Raw genomic sequence first — 7526 nt, forward strand, 5'->3', positions numbered from 1 at the left:
CTCAAACTGCAGTCAGTCACGAGGGAACCCAGCACCTTTAACCACCATGCCTCCTGTCGGCCCCCCTTGTAGGTATTTTTGTTTGTTTGTTTAGAGACAGCATCTCATTCTTGCCCAGGCTGGCCTTGAACTTGTGATCCTCCTGCCTGAGATTCCTAAATAGCTGGGCTTATGCTTATGGATCTTTTTATTTATTTATTTTTTAAAGGTGTTTGCTATAGGGAGGGTATACTCACAGGAGAGAAAGAGGTAGAGACAGAGAAAATGAGAGATCACCTCCCCCCCCCGCCCCCTCCGGGAGGATGGCCACGCAGCAATTCCTTCTCCTCCACTCTTTCAGGATCTTGGGCACTCACCTTGCATGATTTTCAAGTCCCTGGCCCAGGACTAGTACAGTGGTTGGCCATGAGGGAATCCAGTGCCTTAACACCAGGCCACCTGTTAGGCCCTGTAGATCATTTTTTAGTGTTTAAATTGTTAAGACTATGGGCCAGCAGGTGGTGTGGTGGTTAGGGCTCTGGACTCCCATTTGGTGAACTGTGGTTTGAGTCCTGGACCTAGTAGCTTGCTTTTTCATTTCCCTCTTTCTACCTATCTGGTGCACATACATGACCTATAACAAAATTAATAATAATAATAAATAAAATCAATTCAATAATTCTTTTAAAAAATAAATTATTAAGACTGTGGAGGCCTGATTTTCTAGTTTTTGGGAAGCAGGGGAACACATAAGCCAATGTAGAAATAATCAAGAACTTATCTAGACTAAGGCCTTTATGCACATTAACTCATTTATTTTAGACAGACTTTTGCTATAGGGTGTGTGTGTTCGCCAGAGAGAGAGACAGACAGACAGACGAAAAGCAAGACATCAAAAGCTGCTGGGTCTGGGACTCGAACCATCCCTGGACTATGTGGGAGTCCAGCGACATTACGCCATCTGCTGGTCCCCAACATGAACCCACTGAAACCTCACAATAACACTGTTCTATAGGTACCATCATTCCATTTTACAGGCAAAGAAACCGAACCCAGTGAGATTCAGTGTGGTCGTCTTCGCGGCTAACCATGTGGCAGTACTACCTCTGCTAGCAACGCACAGAAACTGGCCATACACCTCGACGGTTATTTGAACGTGACAAACGTGTCCTTGGCTGTGTAGTACCTCAAATCCTTTCTTCTCCCGCAGCTTCTGGGGTAGGACCTGGAAAGATTAGGGTGTGAATTTCCTCATCGACCCTGGGCCATTTACTGAACTCTCAGCCTCCGTTCTTACCTGCCCCTGGGAGTTTCAGAGGAAAGGACCTCACCTCTCATCACAGAGTGGACGCTGGTGGGGAGAGGGGCTCAGCAAGTGGAGGGGTTGAGGTTTCGCGCCGTGCCCTGTTTTACCAGATGTGAGGTTCGGTCCCGGTCGGCGGGCTCCCTCTCAGGTCCTGCTGGCGCTGAAGCTAGGCTGCACCTTCTCCACCAGAAGGGCGGTCAGGAGGGAAAGCTAGGGTGGGTCTTACCACCCCCCCCCCCCAAGGAGTTAGAGAGCTAACGTGTACCCTCCGGAAGGCTTCCAGGGGGTAGTGATGACGCAATCAAATCCTGACTTTCTAGAACGAATTTTAAGAAGAGGTGCAAGGGAAAGGGCTAGGTACCCACCCTCGAACAAAAGCTGCTGGAGCTTAAGAGCTCGAACGGTGGACTGGTCTGCGGAGGGGAAATCACACAGGGGCTTCCGAACTTGGCTTTTATTCTAAGAGCAGCCGGAGGGGCTTCTGGAACGTTTAAAGGAGTGTAATCAGAAGTTGTGGAAAGACCGCTCCAGTCACTTGGGAAGAATGGCTCGGAGGTGGGGGGCGTGGAAGCGACTGCAGAAAGCAGTCCAGGTGAAAGTGACCGGGGACCGATGGAAAGGGTGGGGGACCGAGCCTCTGAGGCCGTTGCCAGTCCCCGCGACACTGCGCTGTCACTCGGCTTCCTTTGCTTCTATGGAAGGATTCCATAAAGGGTCTGGGACCCGACCAACGCTCACGAAGCGAAATGGTCTAGAGTCCCCTTCTCTTTCGGGGGGCTTTCTGGTCCAGAAGCCCAAGAATTGAAAGTTAGGCGGGGACGACTTCTCACCGCTGGAGATGGAGAACCGTTACCCCTCAAACACACAAAAACGTCGGTCGCTTTTGGCAGCAGCCTCCTCCGCCCATGACCTCATGCTCTAAGCTCCCATATAGCCTTCCCCCGCCCGGTCCACACCCAGCGCCGAGTGGGGGCAGGCTGGGGGACAGTGGCGAAGATGTGGGTAGCGACCGAAGCTTATTTACCCTGCGCGAGATTTCGGGGAAGGGGCGAAACGACTTCCCCATACTGGGAAAAGGGATGGTGTAACTTTTCACTCGTGCAAAAAAATACTTGCTGTCTCGCGGGCCTTCCGAGATACAGACGCCTCGAACCCGGCTCGAGGTGATCTATTTAGCCGAACTATCTTTGCTTCGTGTTTTCTTGGACCAGGAAAGAAGCTGGGAATGCTGGGGTCTCGGGCCACGCTCCCCAGCACCTGGGCCAACAGGCGGCCGCGCCTTCGCCGGACCTGGGGGCTGTCCTGCGTTCGCCGCCGCCCTGACCCGCGCCGCCGAGGTTTGAACCCTTGGCTCGCCTTTCAGCCCGCGCCCTGCCCCCAGCTCGCAGCTGCTCTCGGTTTGGGTGCAGCGGTTTCCCCCGCAGAGGAGGAGGAGGAGACAGCGCGGGGGAGCGACTCCGGGCTCCGGTTTCCCCACCAATGCCGAGCAGCCCCGGGCGGCCCCCGGCGGCCGTCCTCCTAGGCAACCTCCCTCCCCGGCCTGCTGCGCCGCGGAGATGGAGACCCCTCCCCAGAGAGCTGCATTTCCAGCACCGTCTGCAGCACCCCCTCCCCGCCCCCATCAGGGCGGAGGGATGGAGCCGCGCGCTTCGCGAATCTCCAGCCCCTTCGCCGGAGCCCCAGCCCCTCTCTCAGCCCCACCGAGCCCGGGTGCGGTGGGGGTAGGCGCAGACCATCTCCTCGCTGCCGGCCCAGACCTTGGCATCTTTGCCAATCCCTTAAAATAAAAAATAAAAAAATTAAAAAAGGAAAGAAAAAAAGAACAAAACCTCTCAACCCCAGTCCTTAGGTTGCAAAGCGCATTACAATAACTCGGACGGCTACGCAGGAAGCAATCCTGCACTGGTCCGAGTCTAAGGCGGCGGCTTCCCGGCCACGCTGCCTTCTCCCAGGCCTCGATTTTCCGGCCATACCGGAGAGTCCGCTGCAGCCCGAGGCTGACAGGTCCCGCGCGGGACGGCAAATGGGCCCACGTCCCCCGTCCCATCTCCTCGTTTAGAGGCTCGCCAGCCTACAAAAAGGTGCAACCTCACGCTCACGCAGAGCGCACAAAGTCAGCCTTGCACCGCCGGGGAGGTGGCGCACAATGCGTTTGGCGGCCCGCGCCTCTTATCTCAGAAGTCCCAAGTTCTAAACAACCCCCTTTTTGCTCCTGCTCCCCCCCCCACCCCGCCTTTCTCCTTTTGCAAGAAAATAATTTGACAGTCGATTTGCTGACAGGGGAGGAATTTGCATCCTGGATTTTAAAAAAAAGGCCGAGAGGAGCTTGGGAACGGTTGCTAGGGGTGGGTAATGGGTAAAAAAGGGGGGTGCCGGGGAGAGGATGAGGAGGGTTAAGGGAGGGGGCGAGGGTGGGAGCAATGCAAAAGGTAAGGCCAGGTTACCGCGGCTCGGCCCCGAGTGGGCTGCGGCCGGGGGAGGGGCGAGAGATACATATGTATTTCTGTCTCCCCAGCACACCCCCTTCCCTCTAAGCGATGGCTGAGAGGCGGTGCATGCAGATGGGGAGTAAGTTTCCTGAAGGGGAGGGTGGATGCACGCGCGCAGCCCGGCGCTGCAAATTTCCACCGGGGAGGGAGAGTGGCTGGATGCTGAGAGTTTGGAGTTGCTTGCGGCGGAGGGCAGGAAGGGGAGCAGGGCCGGGAAAGGGGGCTGGCGGGCGCTATATCTGGGAGTAAGTTTCCAGGATCGAGAGAGCCTGCACGCTTGCTCACTAGTAAGTTTCTGGCCGGGGAGGGCGCGTGGGGAGGAGAAGAGGGAGGGGTGCATGTATATAGAAGGGGGGAGGGGGGGAGCAGATTTCCTGCGGGGAGGCTGAATGCATATGGAGAGTAGATTTCCTGAAGGGAGGGTGGAGGCGTAGACGGACCGAGTAAGTTTCTTGCAGGGGTGGTGGCGGAGGTGGTGGGTTGGTGCTCTGGAAACCCAGAGCTTCCTACCCCGGGGCGGAGGAGCACGCTGTTTTGGGGCGGGGGGCGAAGGGCCAGGTTCCCTGCTGGGGAGAGGGGCTTGCATCTGGGGAGTATGTTTCCTGGCGGAGCGATATTTGTTTACAGGCTGAGGGCAGTACAGTAAGTGAGTAGCGCTGCGAGAAGGCGGCTGACATAAATTAATATTGAAATTACTCCATCAGCTCTGCTCGCCCCCCATCCCGCCCCCCAAGCGGAGACTGGTCTTGTCGGATTGCCCATGCACTTGTTGCAGAAACAGCCAAGGTAGGCAAGAAGCCTATTAAGTTTCATTAAAAAAAAATTTAGTTGGGGGATGCTCCGTGAGAAGACGGGAGGGGGGTGTAGAGAAGGAAAAGTGCCCCCCCTCCCGCGCGCCCCATCACTTTCAGTATGTAAGCAGGGCCTTGTCTTCGCTTCTCTTTTCCCCTCTTCCCTCTCTGGGCTGCACAGCATCCCAGCAAGGGGGGAGGGGAGAGGTGGGCGCTCTAATTGGCAACCCTGGCTTAAAGGGTGGTGGTGGTGGTGGGCTTGCAATTGAAGGTTATGATGTTATAAAGCCTTCATTCTTCCAGCCAAGAAACCGCAGGGCCCTGGGGATGTGCCTTTTGGGGTTTTTGACATGATGCATATGTGTATGCCTACGCGCCTGCGGGCTCTGTGGGGGCTGGGTACTCCCCAGAAGTTAGTGTGGCCACCCTGAGGGGAGAAATGCATAAGGGAGTAAACGTACCCCTTCCTCTTTGCTCCCCAACTTCAGTTTGGGAGACTGGGAAGTTTCTGCCGGTGGTCTGAAGAAAGATATGTTACAAACCAAAGCAAACCACCCATTCCCGGGGGAGGGGGAGAGCACCTGGCAAGCAGCCTCTGACCAGCGCTGGGCTGAAGCATGTGTGCCTGCCATCCTCGGGTTAAAAGAAGCCGCTTCTGGTTCCTTCGGGTGCCTTCGACCGACCGGCCTGTTAGAGCCAGCTTCCTGGAAACTCTTCCCCAGACTAGACGCAGTTTTGGCAGGTGAACGTGTTGAAGCGGGCTAACAGCCTGGCCTAGGCTGTTCTGTGAAGTGCGGGGAAGTCGTGCTCAGGAATGACCAACCCAGGCATGGCTGAGAGCGCCTTCAAAATGCCTTCTGGAAGCCTGTCCGGTGCACGTTCTGTAGGCCATGGAGGAAGGAGTGCTTTAGGAAAAGACTGGAAAGTTGTCCCTGTTGGTACTCCCCTTTTGCATCCTTACCCTTTCAAGAAAGGAGTTTGGTGATAGAAAATGTGGTTTGATACCCGCTGGAAGGGTAACTGGCAGGAGTGCTCAGCGCTTAACTAGTGAACCAGCAGTCGGCTTTCTTGGTCCTGGATCTACTGGTTTCTGCAGAAGAGTTGTAGGACTTGGCTGTCAGGTACCTTGATTGTGCTGTTTTACCTTTGCCCGGGTACTGGGAGCATCAAGCAGTCCAACCCAGAGCTGTTTAGTAGGGTTAGGGAGTAACCATTAGTCAGTGGGATTAACTAAAGTTCGTTAAGCTTTCTGCAATTTCTGTAGGCAGGCTCAGTTCTAGCAAGGACAAAAATGGGTTAAAAAAAATGTCTCTCTACTCTGATGGACAGGACTTTTTTTTTCTTTCCTTCCTGTCATCAGATTTCCAGATTGAAGGTTTGATATTTGGCAGCATGAGCGTTGAGTTGGTTGGGAATTAAATATTATTGCCACTTATCAAATGTACTAAACTAGGCATGAGTTAAACAAATTAGCTTTCGTCTTTAGCTGATGAAAATCTGAGTCTGGATGGTATATGTGCTGGGGGAGTAAACAAAACCTTTACCTGAGTTCATCCCAGGGTGGAATTATTTACATGCTGAACCTCGAAGCCAAGAGCAGTCGTTCAGTTTTTTTTTTTTTCCTTATATTTATGAGATTTATTTTATTGTCTTGCTTTGGCCATTAATCAAGTCACAGTAGCTTTTTTTCCTCTTCCACTGAGAATGTTCTTGTGGTAATAAAGGTTTGAAGGCTCATGAATCATAATTCATTCTTTTTAAAATATTGTGGTGATTGTCAGGATTTGATTTATAGGAATTGATACCCGGAGTGACACACCTCTTTGGGCCACGCCCTTATAGGCATGTCCATTTTTGCCAAAGGCTTGTTTAGAAGCCAGCTTGACATCTAAAAAGGAGCCTTTCCCTTCTGCTTTATAAGCATCGAGAAGATTAATTTTGCAGGTTCCATAGTAAACATGGGCCTTTTCACAGCTTGGTAAGCAGGCTTCCACATAGCAGGCATGTGTTAGTATCACATAGCATTTATGTGAGCTTGCTGTGAAAACAGTTGTTCCATAAACTGTGTGGAAAGTACTCAGTTTTACCTCTTTTAACCCGCTTGGGCCTGTGGTTTTTGTTAAGAGCTTCAATTGTGAAAGAGGGGCAGACTGTGGTGTTCTTTGCTGCTTATATAATAAAATGTGTGGTCGCAAAAAACAAAGCTTATTTATAATTTTGTTTTATCCTATTCATGGGTGGTTTGGTCATTATTACTAAGAGCACTGGGTTTTTGGAAAATAAAAAGATTCTCCAGGGTTTGCCATGGAGCCCCGCGCGGAGGAAACCGGATCCTACATGGCTGACTGGGGTTTGAATCCTGACGCCAAGTGGCAACACCCTGGATGATGGGGAACGGGAGGAAAAGGATTGTGGCATGGCCCGGCTCTCTCTCTCTGTCTATTTCTCCCATTTTGTGGATGCAACTTCTGGCCTATTTAAAAAAAAAAAAAAAGATTTTCCATTAAACTTAGTCAAGAAATGTTAAAATTGGAGCTAGTGGGACCAGCAGATGGCATAGTGGTTACGTTGGTGAACTCCCACATGGCCAACTGTGGTTCGAATCCCGGCTTGAAACTCATGCCGGGCACATGTGTGTGTGTGTGCCCAAGGTCCTGGGAGGAGAAAGGAGAAGGAATTGTGGCATGGCCATCTCCCTGTGGGTGACTTCACACGCGCTCTCTTACTGTCCCTGTCTCTAGCAAGCATACATGCACTAAAACAAAAGCCTCTAAAAAACTGTAGTTAGTATTTGGCTTAAGTTTATTGTATTTGTAAAGTGAAGATGTTTGATGTGCAGTGCAGGGAGAGCACTTCATTGGAAAGAAGAGTGGAGAGGGTACCGATTTCTAGCCATTTCTGGGCTTTGGCTTTTTTTTTTTTTTTTTTTTTTTTTTTCATTTTTAAAATTGCCTTTTTGAC

General features: G+C 52.1%; 1 protein-coding gene across 1 annotated transcript in view; it reads left to right on the forward strand.

Moving 5' to 3' along the window:
• The first annotated feature begins 3896 nt into the window (after positions 1-3896).
• TRERF1 (transcriptional regulating factor 1) overlaps positions 3897-7526 on the forward strand; it is a 286295-nt gene continuing 282665 nt past the window's right edge. The window contains exons 1-2 of the mRNA XM_027771903.1: positions 3897-4061; positions 4479-4560. The gene's annotated coding sequence lies outside the window, so the exon portion shown is untranslated. The remainder of the gene's footprint in view (positions 4062-4478; positions 4561-7526) is intronic.

Source organism: Tupaia chinensis, unplaced genomic scaffold (genome assembly GCF_000334495.1).
Source record: "Tupaia chinensis unplaced genomic scaffold, TupChi_1.0 Scaffold000238_1, whole genome shotgun sequence".
In the NCBI taxonomy this organism is placed as follows: Eukaryota; Metazoa; Chordata; class Mammalia; order Scandentia; family Tupaiidae; genus Tupaia; species Tupaia belangeri.